Below are 18,117 nucleotides of genomic sequence, written 5' to 3'. Positions count from 1 at the left end.
AGATCTGCCAGACGTGGTACTGTACGTACACCTTTAATCCAGGCACTCATGAGGTAGCTCTTGAGTTTGAAGCCATAGAGAAACCCTGTCTGGGGGTGGGTCTTCTTGCCTAGTAAGCCAGGATTTCGCCAATTGCCTGCAGGTGAGGTTACAAAGTCAAAGAAAAGCCATTTAAAATGTAACAGAGAAAGATCACTAACGTTTCCAAATTCTCTGCTCATTTCTACTAATCTGCTCCTGGGCCAAAATGTCTCATTGGGTAAAGGCACCTCACACCAAGCCAGACAACCTAAGTTCAGTTCCCAGGACCCAGAAGGTATAGAAAGAACCAAGTCCAGAAAGTCACCCTCTAACCTCTGTGCCCACGCTATAGCTTGCTTGTGACTCCCAGCAGATGCAGGCTGGTCTACCTGTCAAGTTCCAGGCAACCAACGCTACCTAGCGAGACCCGACCTAAAATAAAATAAATAGAATCTATTGCTGGTGATATCCTAGTATCAAAGAAAAGTGTCCCCAGGTGACTAAAACATCTCATTCCAGCCAGGAATTGAGAGTCCTTCTCCATGCACCTGAACCAAACAGCAGATCATAGCCCACTGAATGCAAAGCCAGAAATGGACACCCATCCAGCTTCCTCTGGGCCAGACATAAAAGGGCCTTGGACAACTGAAACAATGTCACTCCAACTGAACACACACACAACACAGGTCTGCAAGGAAACAGTTTGCAAATGCTCTTGGTAAGTGTGTTATCTGGGGGTGGGATACACAGGTGGTTTTCTCATCTTTCCAAATACTTTTTATCATCTCTGATTTTTTTTTTTTTTTTTTTTTTGAGGGTTGTTTGATTGGTCGAATTGGTTTTGTTTGGTTTTGTGGTGCTTAAGAAAGAACCCTTGGTATCATGTATTCAAAGGTAAAGTCTGCTCTGTTTTTTGTTTGTTTGTTTGTTTGTTTTGTTTTGTTTTGTTTTTTCCTTATTTTCTCCATTTCTCCTACCACAGACATACCCCATACACAGTAAGGCCCCTGGGACAAGCAGCCACGATTCGATATCAACTTTATAGCCAAGGACATGCTGGTACCTCCCCCAGAAGAGGGTCCGCCCTTGAATCCCGTGGACAGACTCATAAACACCTTCCTGTAGGAAAAACCAGGGCCTTGAAAGTCAGTAAGATTTGGGTTCCCTGCCAGCACTGTCCTGCTCCAGAGGTCTGGCCATGTCCTGGCTTCTCTGCACCCCATTTCCTGCAGGGTAATGAGGGTTAAATGGGGTCATTCTGTGCTGCCCTGTCTAGGTCAGCACTCTCCTCCACAAAGGCAGCCCCCAGGCTCCCCAGAAGAAGCTGGACACAAGACCAGCCATGATGCTGCTTTACCTCACGCACTGGCCTGTCACACAGGCACTGGCCTGTCACTGGCCTGGACCACAGTCACACAGCTTCTTGGACCCCACTGATGGAATTCCAGGCAGGAAAGGTGGATGGCTTATTCAGACAGGAAGTGAACTCGCCGGATGAAAGACGGGCCAGCATTCCATCAGGAGCCCCCACCTGCTAGTGACCCATGGGGTCATGGGAGCTGGGAGTGTGTGGACACATGGAAGCAGAGGAGGAAATAGGATTTACTGCAAAAGGCCAGGCACTGGGCAGCCCCCTGGGCAGGGAAGTGATTTCATTTCACACTCTGTCCTCTTTGCTTCCGCCTCTGGTACGGTACAGGGACTTAACCCTGAAAAGGCCGTGTTTCTCCAAGTCCCAGCCAGCTCCCCACAAGCTGTGGGAAGAAAATTCAGGGTTTCTCCTCTCCCATACACCTAGTCATCCCAATTCACAGATGAGGAAACTGAGGCTCAGAAAGGCCAGAGACTCCAGCATGTTTTCCACTACCCTGAGCTGCAGGAGATGCTAACTGCCCATCACAGAAGGCTCCTGAAGAAGGCAAGGGAACTAAGCCTGAAAAGAAAAATAATGGTATTGTTTCCAGAGGGAACGAACACACACACACACACACACACACACACACACACACGCACGCACACGCACACGCACACGCACGTTCAGCATTGTCCAGAGTCTCCTAGGAATCACATGGTAACTAGGACTAAAACAGAGGGTGGGATGGGGGACCCTAAGTACCTTGGGCTCTGTACCAAGATGTCAGGTGTCACTCTGTAGGTGAGGTGTGCTGCCCAGGCTCAGCATCAGCAAGGATGCGTGACCACAGCCTACGTCAGCTTCATGTATCGACACAGCGAAGGAAGCATACGGAAAGGCACCCTCACAAGGATTGGAAATTTCCCTCTGGAACGAGGAGCCTGAGGCTTGACCCCTTCATGATACCACCCCATCAGTTCTAAGAGAAGAGAAAGAAATCCCCATAGCAACAGCAGCCCAGGTTAGATCTGGCCCCTGGACTCCAGCATCAGTTCCAGCACTTAGCATCCTGGACTGACGCACTCTGTCCTTCTGGGCCAAAGTCTCTTAGACAAAAGTAATGCAACCTGGGGCTGGAGAGATTGCTCCCAGGCTGAGAGCACTGGCTGCTCTTCTAGGGGACCAGGATTCCATTCCCAGCACCTATGTGACAGCTCAAGTCTGTAACTCCAGTCCCAGGGGATCTCAAACTCTCTTCTGTCCTCCCAGGGTCCCCTGCCCCCATCCCCAGCATCAGTAAACAGACACATATTCAGGCAAAGCATACAAACACAGCGATGGTTATCTGTGGTTGTTAACTTGACTACACCTGTTATTAGTTAAGACCCCAGCGGCCAGGCACACCTCTGAGGGTTTCTCGTGACTGGATCATTTGAGGCCAGAAGACCCCCCCCCCCGTATCTGGGCCACCGAGTCTGTGACAGCCTGCATACAACACAGAGGACACGCTGAAGGAAATGTGGGCATTTTGCCTGCTTCCCCTCACTCTTGCCAGCAAGCTCGTGCCAAGGTATACTGATACTCGGCTGAGACATCCAACCTCGGGGACTGAACAACTGTTGGAGTTTTGGGCCTCTGGTCAGTGACTAGCCAGACCACAGCCCGTAAGCAACTCCAATAAATGCCCCTTACATAGAGATAGAGACAGTCTTCTAGTTCTCTTCCTCCAGAGAACCCTGACTAATACGGGCACATAAAGTAAATAACAGAAATTTAAATAACAAGGATGCCCCATCAAGCTGAGATGACCCCAGCCGGACCCACCCACATGCCCAGACAGCACTTCACACTACTCACACCTGCCGCTGTGCTCCTGTTCCCTATACCCCACAGGCCACCAGATGCAGACGCTTGGCAAAGCATACGGGCACCGAATTCAACCTGGAGTGGCACCTAATGCCAGGCTCACCCCACTCATCATGACAAACCATGGCCCTAAGACCCTTCCTAACCCTGGGCCAAGAGAGCAGCAGGGAGGGGCGCCAGGCAGCTTGGGAAGACGGCGATTTGGTTTCTTCTCCTCTTCCTGTTTATCTGTCTTCACCATCCTGAAGCTCTTGGCACTGTTTGTTCAGGGAAAGTCCTGCCAAGAGGGACATCCTGCATTACAGCCATTCTGGGCTGGGCTTCCCTGCTAGCCTGGAGCTGGGGGCTCAGGGCCATCTGCCTGCAGGCCCTGCCTGGCTCTGAGGCTTCTGCATGGAAGAGAGAAATTTCCACAGCAGCTACACTGAGTAGGGGCTCCTTGGCCTGGAAAGACAGGCCTGGCTCCCCAGAGGCTCCGTGTACAGATGGCAGAAGTGATAAAAAGGACTCCAGGCAGGAACCTAAAAGCTTGTTTTGGGGTAACACAGAGCCTAGGATACGTGGTCTGTTAGCCCTGGCATCCAACCTTGCTCGGCAGTGTGACATCAACAGGAGCGTGCACGCAGAAAAGAGGTGGCACCTGATAAGGAACAGCAGCTGTCACCCTCTTCCCCGGGTACTGGCTCCTCACTCAACTCTCAAATGTGAAGCGTAGACTGGAGAAATGGCTCAGCAGGTAAGATCCTCTTCCAGAGGACCCAGGTTTGATTCCGAGCAATGACTCACAGCCATCTGTAACTCCAGCTCCAAGGAACCTGATGCCCTCTTCTGAACGCTGTGTGCACCGGGCACACACAGAGCACCTATACACATAAAAATGATTTTTAAAAGAATTAAAAGAATAACACTGTAATAGTTCCATGGGAGCAGAGGCTGGAGGAGCCTTAGTTCAAGGCCAGCCTGGGCTACATTACAAGACTCTCTCACAAATTAAACAAGGAGAACAATCATGGCCCAGAAAGGAAGGAAATTCTGCAGGAGCTGTCACATGGAGGAACCCTGGGCACTGTGGTGTTTTGAATAAGCCAGAAACACACGAGGAGGGGGCACCCGTGACGTCTTGTCATCCCAATAGAAGTTCATCACAGAGCCAGGAAGCTAGACGGTGGCTTCCAGGGACTGAAGAGATAGTGTCTAATCGGCAGTTTCTGGTTAAGAAGATGAGGTTGTCCCATCATGGGATATGGGGCAGCTCACAGAGTGTTTGCCTAGCCTGCACAAAACCTTCCTTACCTCCACCTAACACTGTGTGTGGTGTGGTCCACGTAATCCAGACCTGGGCAGCTAGAGACAGGAGGAGGATCAAGTATCCAAGGCCAACCTCTGCTACATTGTGAGTCTGAGGTACGCGAGGGCTTGTTGAAAGACAGGCAGGCAGACAGACAGACACAGAGAGAGCCGAGGTCAAACTGAAGCCTGACCACTGCTAGGACCAGGGATGGGGAGAGAGAGGAGGAGGAGGAAGGTGGAGACCACTTCTGAGGGACAGGCTATTTACTACAAGGCCTAGAGGCACAGCTCCCCTCCCCCACTCCAGCCTGACCTGGAAGTTGCAGCCACGGTAGGGGGTGGGGGAAAACTAGGGAGTCTGGACAGACTGAGTGACACTTCACTTCCTGTTGTAGGCCCTCTGGTCAGCTCCTCAGATTCCTTCTTAAAAAAAAAAAAAAAAAACAAGGGCTTTCAGCCTATTAGCCAGCCACTCACCCCTGGGCATCTCTCCTGGAGAGGTGAGCACTCCTAGTCCTCAGGAGAACAAGATTACCTTTATCCGAACATCCACAGGTCAGGCACACAGCACCCGTCCACCCACGAAGACAGGAGCGCAGTGTGTGGCTACTCTTACAGAGGACTCGGGTTTGCTTTCCAGCAACCACGCGGCAGCTCATAACCTTCTGTAGCTACAGTTCCAACCTTTCTGACCTGGATGAGCTCCAGAAACGCACATGGTGCACAGACACACACACAGGTAAACCCTCATAAACATTTAAAAACAAAAACAAAAACAAGCAAAGAAACAAACAAAAACCTGAACACCTTAATTATAAGGACCACATCGCACTGATGTGCAGCCTGGGCTGGGGTTTGTTCCCGTGTTCACAATCTAATCCTTTTCCCAGGAAAGCCACAGCCTTACGCAGCACACAGAATGGCTGTGGCTCCAGTCAGAACATGAAGCGGGGAGGGAGAACTAAGCCACTTCACTCCCACAGGAGCGTGGCCGTGCCTAACTGAGAAGGTCACATTTCCAAACAGGCTGGACCACGGCGGAGCGGAGAACATCTGTGTGTCCTGGGCTAAGCCCATCGATGCTGTGCCAAGTGCTGACTCCCACAGGAGTGGGCTGAAGAACCAACTACAGACAACTTCAATAGTGCCTTTATTCTGCCCTTATCGGCAAGCCAACAAAACAGCCGGCCAGGAGTCAAGGGTGACCTATTGAGACAGGCATGCAAAGTCACTCATGGGCAACTGGGCTAACTGGGAGGTCTGGTTACCCCGACCCATACGCCCAGCCCCAAGCTGCTGAGATACACAGTCTGCCCATGGTGGAGGTAGAAGCAGTGTGGCAGGAGAGGCCAGGACCCCAGGGCTCTGCCATCACCCAGCTCTGGCAACCTCTGGGACTGACCCTACTTCCCCACAGCAGCAGGGCTCACTGCCCATGGCTGGCTTTCTAGTGTTCTTTGTTCCTACCTTCTTAGGTGCTTGCTATTTGATAGTGCTAGGGATGGAACCCAAGGCTTTGTGCATGCAAGGCAAGTGCTCTAGCACCTCTTAATGTTCGCTTCCTGGTTAAGTAAAGCCTGAATTCCCAAGCGTTAAGGTATGGTATGCACAGGTAAACGACACTCTAATATGTGTAACGAGAGCCAGAGAGTGCTTTTCTTTCTCTTTGAATCTGTTTGAAAGGGAATCCGGGGCTGGGCTGCTGTGTAGAATGTTTACTTTGCAGGCATGAAGCCCCAGCCCCGGGTTGGATCTCCAGGGCAGCATAAACTAGACAAGATGGTCCATGCCTGTAATTCTGGCACCTGAAAGGTGGAGGCTGGAGAATAAGGAGTTCAAGGTCACCCTCTGCTACACACTAAGCCAAAGCCAGCCTGATATACATCAGACTCTGTGGGGGGGGGGGGAGGGCATCAATCTTCAAAAATACACATACGGCATGACGGCCGTTATATGAAGTGTCCACGATCAGAAAATCTATAAGGACAGAGAGTGGACTCAGAGACCGGGGTGTAGACACTATTACACAGGGTGTCTTTGGGGGTTTCGTGAAAATGATATATAATTAGACCCCGGTGACAGGTGCGCCATCTGGGACTATTAAACAGAAGCTGCTGAACGGAGGGCCTCCGATGGCTGCACTGAGATAAGTGAATCAATCTCAAGCCTGGTGTGGCAGCACATGCCTAAAATCTCAGCGCTGAGGCAGGAGGGTCACGGTAAGTTCTGGGCCAGCCTGAGCTACACAAAAGTTCCTGGCCAGCCTGAGTTATATAGCAGGACTTTATGGAAAGAGAGAGAGAGAGGCAGAGAGAGAGAGAGAGAGAGGGAGGGAGGGAGAGAGAGAGAGAAAGGAAGAAGAAAGAGAGGAAGAGAGGAAGGGAGGAAGGGAGGAGGGAAGGGATGGAGAGATGGATGGATGGATATGGACAGACAAGAGAGAAGGAAAGAGGGAAAAAAGAAAGGGGAAGAGGGGTTGTAGGTTAACCAGGTCCAGGCTGTGGGATTCCTCAGTGACAGCTCTGTCCCATCCCCATTTGGTGTCCCTAGATTACAAGTGAACCCATCTGAGTAAGGTAGATGGCTGCACCTGGAAAATCATTCTAACCCCCAATCTGCCTGAAAAATACTTCACACAATAGCATTAAGACCATAAACTAAATTAATCAATTCGGAGAAGCATGCGCGGTCAGAAGGGCAAGGGCTGTGTTTCCTAACTAGGACATTGTCACCGAGAAAGAGGCCCCTGAGCTAGAGTGCCCAGGGCTGACTGTCAGATATTTGGTAGTGACAGCCCTCCCTACAGAGGTGCAGGCAGACCCAGCCCCCCACCCACACACATGCCAGAGAGCATTCCTGCCCTGCGGATGCCCCAACCAAAGCACCCCTAGAAGAGCTGGCTAAGCAAGTCGTTTCTGGGGCTTCCAGAAAATCTCCGCACCTGCTCCTCCTCCTCGAAGACCCCAAGGCCCTTCCCCATACCCAACCAACTGCCCTCTGCACGGCCGGGTTCCTTCTAGTAATACTTCACAGAGATAAGAAACAGGGCAAGAAGCAGTGTTCACAACCAAGCAGTGTTTACAGGCCATATTCTAATATTCTAATGCTTGGTCAGGCTTGGAGCAAGCACTGTCACCCCACTGTGCTATCTCAACTATCACACACACACACACACACACACACACACAAAATGTGTTTACTGACACATAAAGTGATATCATCACAGATGGTTGTGAACCACCATGTGGTTGCTGGGAATTGAACTCAGGACCTCTGGAAAAGCAGTCAGTGTTCTTAACCACTGAGCCATCTCTCCAGCCCCCTCCTATGTGCCATCTTAATTATCTCACACACACACACACACACACACACACACGCACACACACACTTGGCTGGCATAGTAGCAAATGCCTATAATCCCAGGACTTGGAGGATTGAGGCACAAGGACTGCCCAGGCAGTCTGGGCAGCTATTGAATTCCAAGCTAGCCTGGGCTAATGAGTGAGATTTTGCCTCAAAAACACAAACAAACAAAATAAAATAAAATAAAGGAGGCTAGAGGGATAGCTCAGCTGGTAAAGTGGTTGACTCATAAGCATGAGGGCCTGAGTTCGAATCCCCAGAACCATGTAAAAGCCAGACACGTTAATGCAAATCTGTAATCCTAGTCCTGTTCCTGTGAGGGCGCCTGCTAGTCAACAGAGAACCTGCCTCAAACAAAGCAGAATCCAAAGACCAACACCAAGGCTTTCCTCTGATCTCACACACAAACACACACACACAACGTGATGAAAGAGCCCACATTCTCAGGGGTGGGGAATGCAGATATAAACACAAAAGGCAAGACCAGAGAGAGAGCTCTTCTCCGCAGTTGCCCTACAAGCACAGGAACTGAGTTGGATCCTCAGAAGCCAGGTTTAAAAAAAAAAAAAAAAAAAAAAAAAAACTGAGCTTGGTGGTGTGTGGTGTTACCCCTAGGCCGAAGAGCCAGATTCCAGGGGCTTACTGACCAGTCAGCCTAGCTGCCTTGGGAAACTCCGGGCCAGTCTGAAAAATAAGGTAAGTGAAGCCTGGTGTGTGGTTGTGCATGCCTTTAATCCCAGCACTAGAGAGAGAGAGAGAGAGCGCGCGTGTGCAGCAGACGGATCTCTGTGAGTTCGAGGCCAGTGTGGTCTACAAAGGGAGCCCTGGACAGCCACAGCTGCTTACACTGAGAAACACTGTCTCAAAAGACAAACAAGCAACAAAAATGCCAAGGTGGGTGTAGCCTGAGGATGAACACCCAAGGAAAGGCATCTGAAGTTATTTTCTGAACTCCTTATTCATGCTCCAGTACAGGGACATGTGTGTGTGTGTGTGTGTGTGTGTGTGTGTGTGTGTGTGTGTGTGTGTAGCCCACAGAGACAAGGCCTGACATTTACACTTCTCTATAGCCCAGTAACTCATGTCCCAAGATGGCCCTTTGCCATAAAACCTTGAGCTTACTGACAAGCCATGGGGGGGATCAGGCTGAGCCACACACACAGGAAGCTCCAAAAGTCCAGGAGCCCCCACTCCTGCCCCCATGGGCACCATGGCCACAAGGACAGGCCCAGACCTGGAAGCCAGAGCAAGCAAGGCTAACCCACACAGCCGACTGTGGCTGGCTAGAAGGTCTTCCAGGTCCTACCACCAGCGTGAGGCACTGCTGGGAGACCAACCCTGGGACGGAAGGAAGCAGGAGGGTCCAAAGATGGAGGGCTCTTCTGCTATTAATGTTAATTCAAGAGCTACTTAGTGACCAGCAAGAAAAGAGTTAACTAGGTTGGGGGGGGGGGCGTGTTCTAAGTCCAGGAAAAGGAAAAATAGAGAAAATTCCCCTCTGCGCTTTCCAAAGAGAATCTTCCAAAATACCTCCCCCCCTCCCCCCGTGTCCCTGTCCTCTACTTGGGGAAGGGAAGCAGGAGGCAGGTGGGGGGTGGGGTGAGTAGATGATGAGTTCAGGCCACTTCAGGACACTCACCATCCTGCCTCTGGAGACCCATTTCTCCAAGAGTCACAGTCATCTATTTCTAAGTCCTCTCTTCTCTGGGAACTGCTGGGAGCCCAGAGTCTCTCCAGTGGCCCTACCCAGTTCCCAAAGGCCAGAGCCTGTCGGAACACCATGTCACACAGTGAGCCCAGACACCACATGTCTGCCTATTGCAGAGTTCTCTTAGCTCCAGGCCAGACTGGACCCCTGCGCCACAGAAAACATATAAACAGCTGGGACCACGGCACCTCTGCCCCACCAGTCCCTATGCTGGGATAAGTCACCTAACCTTTGCCAAGCCTACCTAAGAGACTGACCACCCAGGAAAATGTGTCCTCCAGCTCCAACCCCCGGCAGCACATGGCGGTGTATGGTATAATGCATGGGTATGCCTTACTTGCCTCCTATCTGATCAGAGTCTAGCCCACTTCTAATAGATACCTGTACTTCATCAATGTATGTGCACCTGAGTATATATACACATGTGTGGCCAGGCATAGAGACCGGAGACTGACGTGAGATGTCTTCCTGAATTACTTTCCATTTTATGATTTTTTTGTTTGTTTGTTTGTTGGTTTGGAGACCGAGTCTCACTAAACCTGGTTCCTGGTTCTCAGCAATTTGGCTGGGCAGGCTGGCCAGGATACCTCAGGAATTCTTGTCTCCATTTCCCCAGCACTACACAAGACTGCAGACAGCTCCTCAGTGGGTTTTAGTGACGGATGTGCTTGCATGAGACGCAACTTTACCGGCTGAGCCATATATCCGACGGCTGGATCCTCTGTCCTTTGGATGGAACCCACATGGAAGAACCCAAAGCAAAATGACATTTGGTCCTTGTCCCCCCATTTAATACAGTACAAATCACTGAATTCTCTGATGACAAGTCCACTCTGCTGGAAAATGTAAACCTAAGGCTCCAGCACCCACTGTCTCCCTAGAGCATCCTGTGAGCGAGACAAGCCCCAGCCGTCTCCGGACACACCAGCCTTATGTTCTTGGACACTCTTACAGGGGAATCCCTCTCCCTACTGTTACATAAGGAAAACAAGCCACAGAGATGTTAAGTGTGCTGCTGGGGGGGAGGGGGGGAGACAGAGCTAGGACAAGAATTCAGATCTGAGGGTCTGCTACGGTTCTATACTCTTCAAGTCACGGTAGCCGGACAGGGGTGGAACAGTCAGGACACACTGTGGGGGGAAGATCTCCAAGTGACAGGGACGTTGCTCACTGACTTTTTCTTTACCAGACAAAGGCCTGGCCGGGCAAAGCTGCAGAACCAGCTGCAATCAAGAACCTTCAGCTCCCCGATCCCAGGCCCATCCCCGTGCCATGCTGGCCACAGGAAACATGCAGAGCCTGTCTCCAAAAGCCTTGCTATGGGAGAGGCAGGGACAGAGGCAGCGCTGCCCACCGGGAGGCCAGAGCCATGATTTGGGGCTATTCTTAGCGAACCACTGGCTCCCCTCCCAGAGGCCCAGCAGGCAAAAAGCCCAAGCCTCCACACGCCCAGCCTGCCACTTCCTGACCCTTTCAGAGGACCCCAGGACAAGGAGGGGCTACGGGCAGAGAGGACAGAGGGGGCTGTCACTCCCAACAAAGAGGTGTACGGTGTATACAGGTCCTGATTTGCCCAGGCTCTCAGCCAAACACCAGGCTGCCGAAGAGACTTCGGCACACCCCTGTGGACTGAAGGAAAGTCGTTAATGAACTGTCTTCCACTTAACCCTCCAGGGAGCTGGGGTTAAGAATGGGGTAACTACCACTGTAGGTGACTGTGGAAGGTCACAAGAGCATTTGGTGTCAAGCTGTATCAGGGTCAGGGCTGGTTCCAAAGGTGCCAGGCTGGGCAGAAAAGACAGGAACACAGCCAGAATATGGGAGACTGCTCTGTCCACGCCAGAGGGAGATAACTGTCATCCCGGACTTCCACATATCTCCCGCTGGTGTATAGAGACAACCACCCAAGGCCAGGGGCTTTAGGGAAGTTCAGCAGGAAAACCCCCAGAGCCAGGCAGTGCATAGTGGCACGAAGTGGTATGAGGGTTCATAGAAGTCCTGGGGACACAAAGGGATGCCATCAAAGGCTGAAGAAGCTTCTGCTGGTGCCCCAGGCAAACACTCAGCCCTGTAACCTAATGGGCAGGAGGCTGCATGCCTTCAGACTAAATCAGAACACTGAGCTCTTCAGGGTCCTCTAATCATCCCCAACATCTACAATGGAGCTGGGGCTCAGTTGGTAGTGTTTGCCAGCATCCACGAGGCTCTGGGTTCTATCCCCAGTACCCTATAACTGGGTGTGGTGGAGAATGCTTGTAACCTTAGTACCCAGGAGATAGAGACAGGAGCATCAGGAGTCTAAGGCTATCCTTGGCTACATAGTGAGTTCAAAGGTAGCCTGGGATACATGAGGAAGGAAAGAAGCAATACCACACAGCATCTGAATACCTGTCCCTTCATACTGAACAAGACGATGTCTGGCTTAGCGGCCGTAACCACGGCAACATTCACCAGGAACTATGTCTTAGCATCTACAGCTATCCAGGCCCTAGCCTTGACTAGCAGGTGCTTCAGTATGCATCCCCACCCACCAGAGGGCGGGGCACAACTGGCTCCACGTCTATCTAGTACTTGAGAACCTTGAAACCGGGGTGTCAGTTTAAATGCATGTCTGTTTTTCAGTGGGTCCACATGTCTGCCCATCTACACACCTGCCGCCCAAGCAAACTGCAATGCCAGGAACACAAGCTTGTCTATAAACGCTGGTGGCTATCACTAGGCCTCCTTCCCATGTTCACAAACACCTGTCCCCTCGCATGTCTATGCTCCTGGGGCACCAGCGCACCCCATTTTGTGCCTGTCCAGTTCTTCCCTGTGTCTGCCCACAGGGCTATATACACCTGAATATGAGCCCATGTTAAACCCACATGGTACCCTCTCCTGTGCCTGGGTAGCTCCCACTAGAACAGTGCCCAAAACCTTGGACACAGATACACTCCTCCAAAGTAGAGTCCCAGATACTATAGAGCCTCAGAGTAGGGTCAGAGTTACCCCATGCCCCACCCTGTCCACTCCAACACCAGAGACGGGAGCAAAGTGGGCCACCTCAGGCCTGTCTACCCTCACAGGAAACCACGTCTGGCCAATGCCTCCCACCCTCCCCTCCAGCCCCCACGATGGTGGCTCTTCAAAAAGGAAGTTAGGGCTTCCTCCTGGAAGGCTGACTCAAAAACCTCAGCAGCCCCAGACCTGTGCTCCATCTGACTGGACATAACGAATGGGTCTTTGGACAATGTCCCCCCCACCCCCGCAAAGCAAACAAAATATGGGGGTGGGGTGGACACACAGAAGCAGGAAGTCTTTGCCAGCCCTACAACACTTGCTGCCCCCCCCAATTCTCCACCCCTGCGGGAGGTACAAAGAGGTTCCGGATTAGTAATGCTAATAAGGGTGGGATTGCCTGCCCCAGCACACTGAAACACATCTATCTGCAAAATCTCAGGACACCCCAAGCTAGGACCCTTGTGGCACCGGTGTTTTGCAATTCCCATGAGGAGCTTCCTGGCATTTTCGTCTCCGGCTACCAGCCCAGGGCTGGTATCAAACTCTCTATCGGAGAACTGGCCAAGTGTTTCTCTTGTCTTCCCTTTCAGGGCAGAGCCATATGAGGACAGAGCATTTCCAAGTCCTCCCAACTCCCACACTGTCTGTGCATGGCCCAGAGCCCACATCTCACAGGTGCTCTATCGCTGGTTGAGGGCAGCCAAGAACCGGCCCATATAGAGATGCCTCAAGCTTGCCCGGGCCAGGCTTTTGTTGAGTCTGATTTCCAAAACAAGAGAGCATCCTGGCCACTACAAGAAACTAGAAGCCTCCCAAACACTACCTTTTCCAATAAGTCCATGTCTTTTCAGGGGGGGGGGGTCCTCTGAAGCTTGGTAAGAGGACAGATGGACACACACACCGCACATGCACATGCTGCATGCACACCCTTGCTCACACCACGGAGACCCCGCCTCAACAGACCAAACCGAGCGGCGGTGAATCAAAGCCTGTGCCTGCCAGGCCCCTGAGTTTGCTCCCTTGCCCCTGGCCCTCAAGGGGAAGTCTGGGGACCCCATGCTGGGATCGCAACCGGGCTATGTTTCCTAACTTCTTCAAAAGCTCAGCTGGACAGGAGGATTCTCGGGCCTGGCAGTGAAAAGAGGGTGTCGCCAGTCCACTTTGTCCCCCACTCCGAGGGATGCCAGAGTAGAGGAGCTGAGTCCGGGATCGACCTGCGCACAACCCGGGAGCAGCTCTGGCTTTGAGAGAGCGTGGTGGCGCCCGCCTGGGACAGGCCTGGGTGGCTCAGACGCCTCCGCCCCAGACCAAGGGGCCCCGATCCTCCTTCGGCGCGGCCCACGCTTGCTTACCTGGCAGCCGCAGCTCCGGGGGAGCGTCGCGCTCTGCGGCCGGGGACTACCGGTGCCGGGGCGGGCTGCGGGCACGACCCGCGCGGGCTCCAGATGGCTCCGCCCACCCTCCCAGCCCATCCGGGGGCGGAGGCAGCTCCCGCCGAGCCCAGGCGGTGTAGTCCCCGCCAGCCCGCGGCCACCGAAGCCAGGATCACCCCCAGAGCCCCGCCCCGAATCCGGATCCCCCCACCCCACCCCACCCCACCCCACGCCCGGGCGGGCGCAGTCGCTCCCTTCCCTGTCCCGCCCGCTGCAGCTTCGGCCTCCGCCCACGGAAAGGGGGCGCGGACTTAAAGATACACTTACCCCACCACGGTTCGATAGGCACAACCCCCCACCACCACCTCCCAACTCAGCCACAGCTCCCAGAGGGCCCGATTCCGAGCCAACTTCCTCCATCCGCTCGCCCTACGCTTGGAGGAAAACTCGGGAGTAGGGGAACCTGCGGGAGAAGCAAGTTCCTCTTTCCTGGTCTGCTTGGCTACTTCTGAAGATACCCAAGAACGGCTTCCAGCCTCCTTGGCTGGAGAAAAACCGCTTAGGCTGGTGGCGCCACACCCCCTCCCCTACTCCAGGGCCACTGTACGTCTGTAGTCCTGGGCTTCCCCTTTCTGCTTCTCCAGATGCCACTGTACGTCTGTAGTCCTGGGCTTCCCCTTTCTGCTTCTCCAGATCCAGCGGAACATCTGGACTGCAGAAACAGCTTTTCTCCTGTGCCACTTGAGCTTTTGAACGTCAGCTTCTCTGGGTAGAATGTCCAAGGATAATCCCCTTAAAGAGCAGGTGGTCAACTTGATATTTGGCTTAGGAAAACTGCAGCTCCCAGTCTTTGGAAAAGGTGTGGCTCCACTACCCCTACGAAATGCTTCCAATGATGGTGGGCCCGGAGGCTCGGGTGAGCTCTGGAGCCACCTGACCCTTGACCTTGGGTCACTCAGATTCACTTGCTCACTCACTGCTTGGGTCTCAGAAAACCCTCTTTGTTGTGTGGAGTCTCTCTCTTCTCTTCTCTTCTCTTCTCTTTTCCCTCTCTCACCCTACATTTCCTTACCTACCTCTACCTGACTTGCCGCCAGTCAGAGCTAACAGGCCCCTAGCACACTCCGAAGGGAGTTGTGACCAGGATGTAGTTGTTGCAGGCCTGGCCTTTAGCCAAAGTCAAGCCACAGGACTTGAACCGTGCAGAGGGAGGGGCTTGCAACCCAAAAGGACTCATTAAGGGTGGTCTGGCCTGATACCCAGCATGTCTGCGGTGGTGTCTCATCTGTGTAAACCTGAGAAGATACTTATCGCTGTACACACACACACACACACACACACACACACGTGACCTCATATACCCCAAATTGATTCAATGTTTAGCTAAGAATAACCTAGAAATTCTGACCCTCCTCCTGAATGCTGGGATTATAGGCATGGACCACCATTCTGGCTTATGCTTTGCTGGGTATAGAACTCAAGCATTCCTGTATTCTGCACAGGCAAGCACTCTACCATACCCCAGCCCTCAATATCCCCGTTTTAATGCATGGGAAACTGAGGCCCAAGGATTCCCTGCATTCTATATCAGACTCCCTCTGCCCATCCAAGGTGTGTGAGGAAGAAAGAGAAAGCCCAAAGAGTCCCTTAAGAAGCACACCCATCTTGACTCCAGCCACACCCTTCGCTCAGGTTGGCCTGCAGTTCATTAGCTGGGCTCTGTACCCTGAGAAAAATGTTACGACTCTCATGTTCTTCATCTTTGGGAGAGATGTTCGAGGAGCCACTGAGCTAGGGACCTGAGGCCCAAGAACAGTGTGTGGCATGTTGTCAGGCTCCATTCTTGGGCACAGTGTTCTTCCTCTCTCCTCTGTCGTAGCTCCGTGTCCCATCCAATCAAGTCCCAGATAGGTCCCCTGCAGGCCTGAGGACAGGTTTCAGGACAGTTCGTTCACAGGGCCATAGCCAGGCATGTGCAAACACATGGTATAGAATGCACGCATACACAGACTAAACACACATACACAAACATGCACAGTACCCGCAATGTCCAGGAGAAACTGGATCCCTGGCTGTGTGCCTCTAATGACAGAGCCTGGAGGGTCAGAGCATGTGTGACCTGTCTTTGGTCTCCAGCATATGCCTGGCACATCTTCAGTGAATGAAGATGCTCTATTCACACATGTCTCTGTTCTTGTTGAATCCAGCAGAGAAGCCCTCTGTGTTGGCCAGCAAGAACAGCTGTAATCACACGCCTTCTAAGTCTAGCCAGCAGCCTCACAGCTTGATGAAAAGGCCTCGGGAGGGCTGGAGAGATGGCTCAGTGGTTAAGGGTACTGACTGCTCTCTCAGAGGTCCTGAGTTCAAATCCCAGCAACTACATGGTGGTTCACAACCATCTGTAATGGGATCTGATGACCTCTTCTGGTGTGTCTAAAGACAGCTACAGTGTATTTATATGTAATAAGTAAATAACTTTTTTTAAAAAAAGAAAAGCTGCTTCTTTTTTAAAGATTTATTTATTTATTTTGTATATTAGTGTTCTATCTGCATTTACACCTGTGTGCCAGAAGAGGGCATTAGATCCCATTCTGGATGGTTGTGAGCTACCATGTGCTTTCTGGGATTTGAACTCAAGACCTCTGGAAGAGCAGTCAGTGCTCTTAACCACTGAGCCATCTCTCCAGCCCAGAAGCAGCTCGTCTAGCTGAGCCAGACCTCCTGAGAAAAGACCCATGGTTCAGAGAACAGAACGTGAGAAAGCAGAGTATTCAGGATGCACCCACACACCCTCAATGCCCAAGACAGCCCTAAGGAGTGGGGTACCCTGTACAGATGTGTTTGTATTGAACACATCTGCACAGTCAAGGCTTGTGCCACTCTGCAGGGATGTGAGGAAGGGATTGTGTGTCTGTATAAGGTTTCAGTGCAAGTTTATATGTGTGTGTGTGTATGTGTGTGTGCATTTACTCTGTGTATGTGTGCATGTGTGTATGTGTGTGTATACATGAACCTAAATAAAAATGCATATAGAACACAGAGCGCACCCCACCCCAGTACAGAGTCAACCGGCTGCAGCTGCTGCTGCAGATACATCTTGGCAATGTTGCTTGTGGGACCCCAGGACCTCTCAGCCCTAGCCAGGTTTCAGTGTCCTTGAGAGAGAGCTCTCAAATCCAGTCCTTGAGCAGAAACTGTGGAAACCCGGTCTCTCTCATGGGAACATTCAAGCCACAAGTTATTTTCTGACAGGCACAAATTACTGTCCGGAAGGCAGAGGCACTGAATCCAAACCAAAGCTGACACTTGACAAGGGATAAGAAGCAGGCCTCACAGCTCCTCTCAGGCCCCATCAGTCCCTGCATGTCTGGGGTCACAGGACACAGAAGATGAAGAAAACCTGGCCTTGCTCTTGGTGAGTCCAAGACTGTCACAGTACTCTGCAGCAGGGGTCATCAGCTGTCCCAAGCCTAGTGATCTCTAGAACAGTCAGTTAACTTCCAACCCAGAGGGTTCTTCTGGTCTAGACTGCCCTCCCAGGCTCATTGCTCTGCCTCAGGATCCAACCCCTAGGTGAGTCCTACTGTGTGCCATCCATGTGTAGAAAACACTAGCTTTGAACCAGGAAGACAAAGGCCTAAAGAGGTGGTTCCCTGTACCCACAAGTTCCTAGCAGTTCTTGCTTCCTGGGGACACCTTGAGGATGAAAGGGGTACCAACGCTTACTGGTGGCAGCTGCTATCAAAACTCATACTGGGAACCCAGCCCTGAACCTGCCAGGGCAGAAGGCTTCCTTGGCTGAGTTTAGAAGCACAGTTCTACTTAGATCACTCTCTGGTACACTCACTAGAGCTGTTTGCCTTGGATTCTGCCTCATGCCTATGCTATAAGGCTGTGGGCCATCATGTGGTTGCTGGGATTTGAACTCAGGACCTCTGGAAGAACAGTCAGTGCTCTTAACCACTGAGCCATCTCTCCAGTCCAGGGTGTGGGATCAGACCACATCCCTTAGACCATAGGTACTTTCAGGAACTTACAGCTCAAAATCTACAGGATTCACACTCACACCACAACCCATCCCTTAGTTCAAATTGTTCAAAGTTTAAAAATTCAAGCCACTGTTTTTTCTTTTGCTGGTG

The 18,117-nt window shown here is 52.0% G+C and overlaps 1 protein-coding gene across 1 annotated transcript in view; it reads right to left on the bottom strand.

Moving 5' to 3' along the window:
• The window catches only part of PALD1 (phosphatase domain containing paladin 1), a 58,343-nt gene extending 44,295 nt beyond the window's left edge, over positions 1–14,048 (bottom strand). The window contains exon 1 of the mRNA XM_080937672.1: positions 13,958–14,048. The gene's annotated coding sequence lies outside the window, so the exon portion shown is untranslated. The remainder of the gene's footprint in view (positions 1–13,957) is intronic.
• Positions 14,049–18,117: the final 4,069 nt, after the last annotated feature.

This window comes from Micromys minutus (assembly GCF_963924665.1).
Source record: "Micromys minutus genome assembly, chromosome: 25".
Classification (NCBI taxonomy): Eukaryota; Metazoa; Chordata; class Mammalia; order Rodentia; family Muridae; genus Micromys; species Micromys minutus.
The sequence above is the reverse complement of the archived record's forward strand: the minus strand, read 5'-3'. Positions and strand labels throughout refer to the sequence as shown.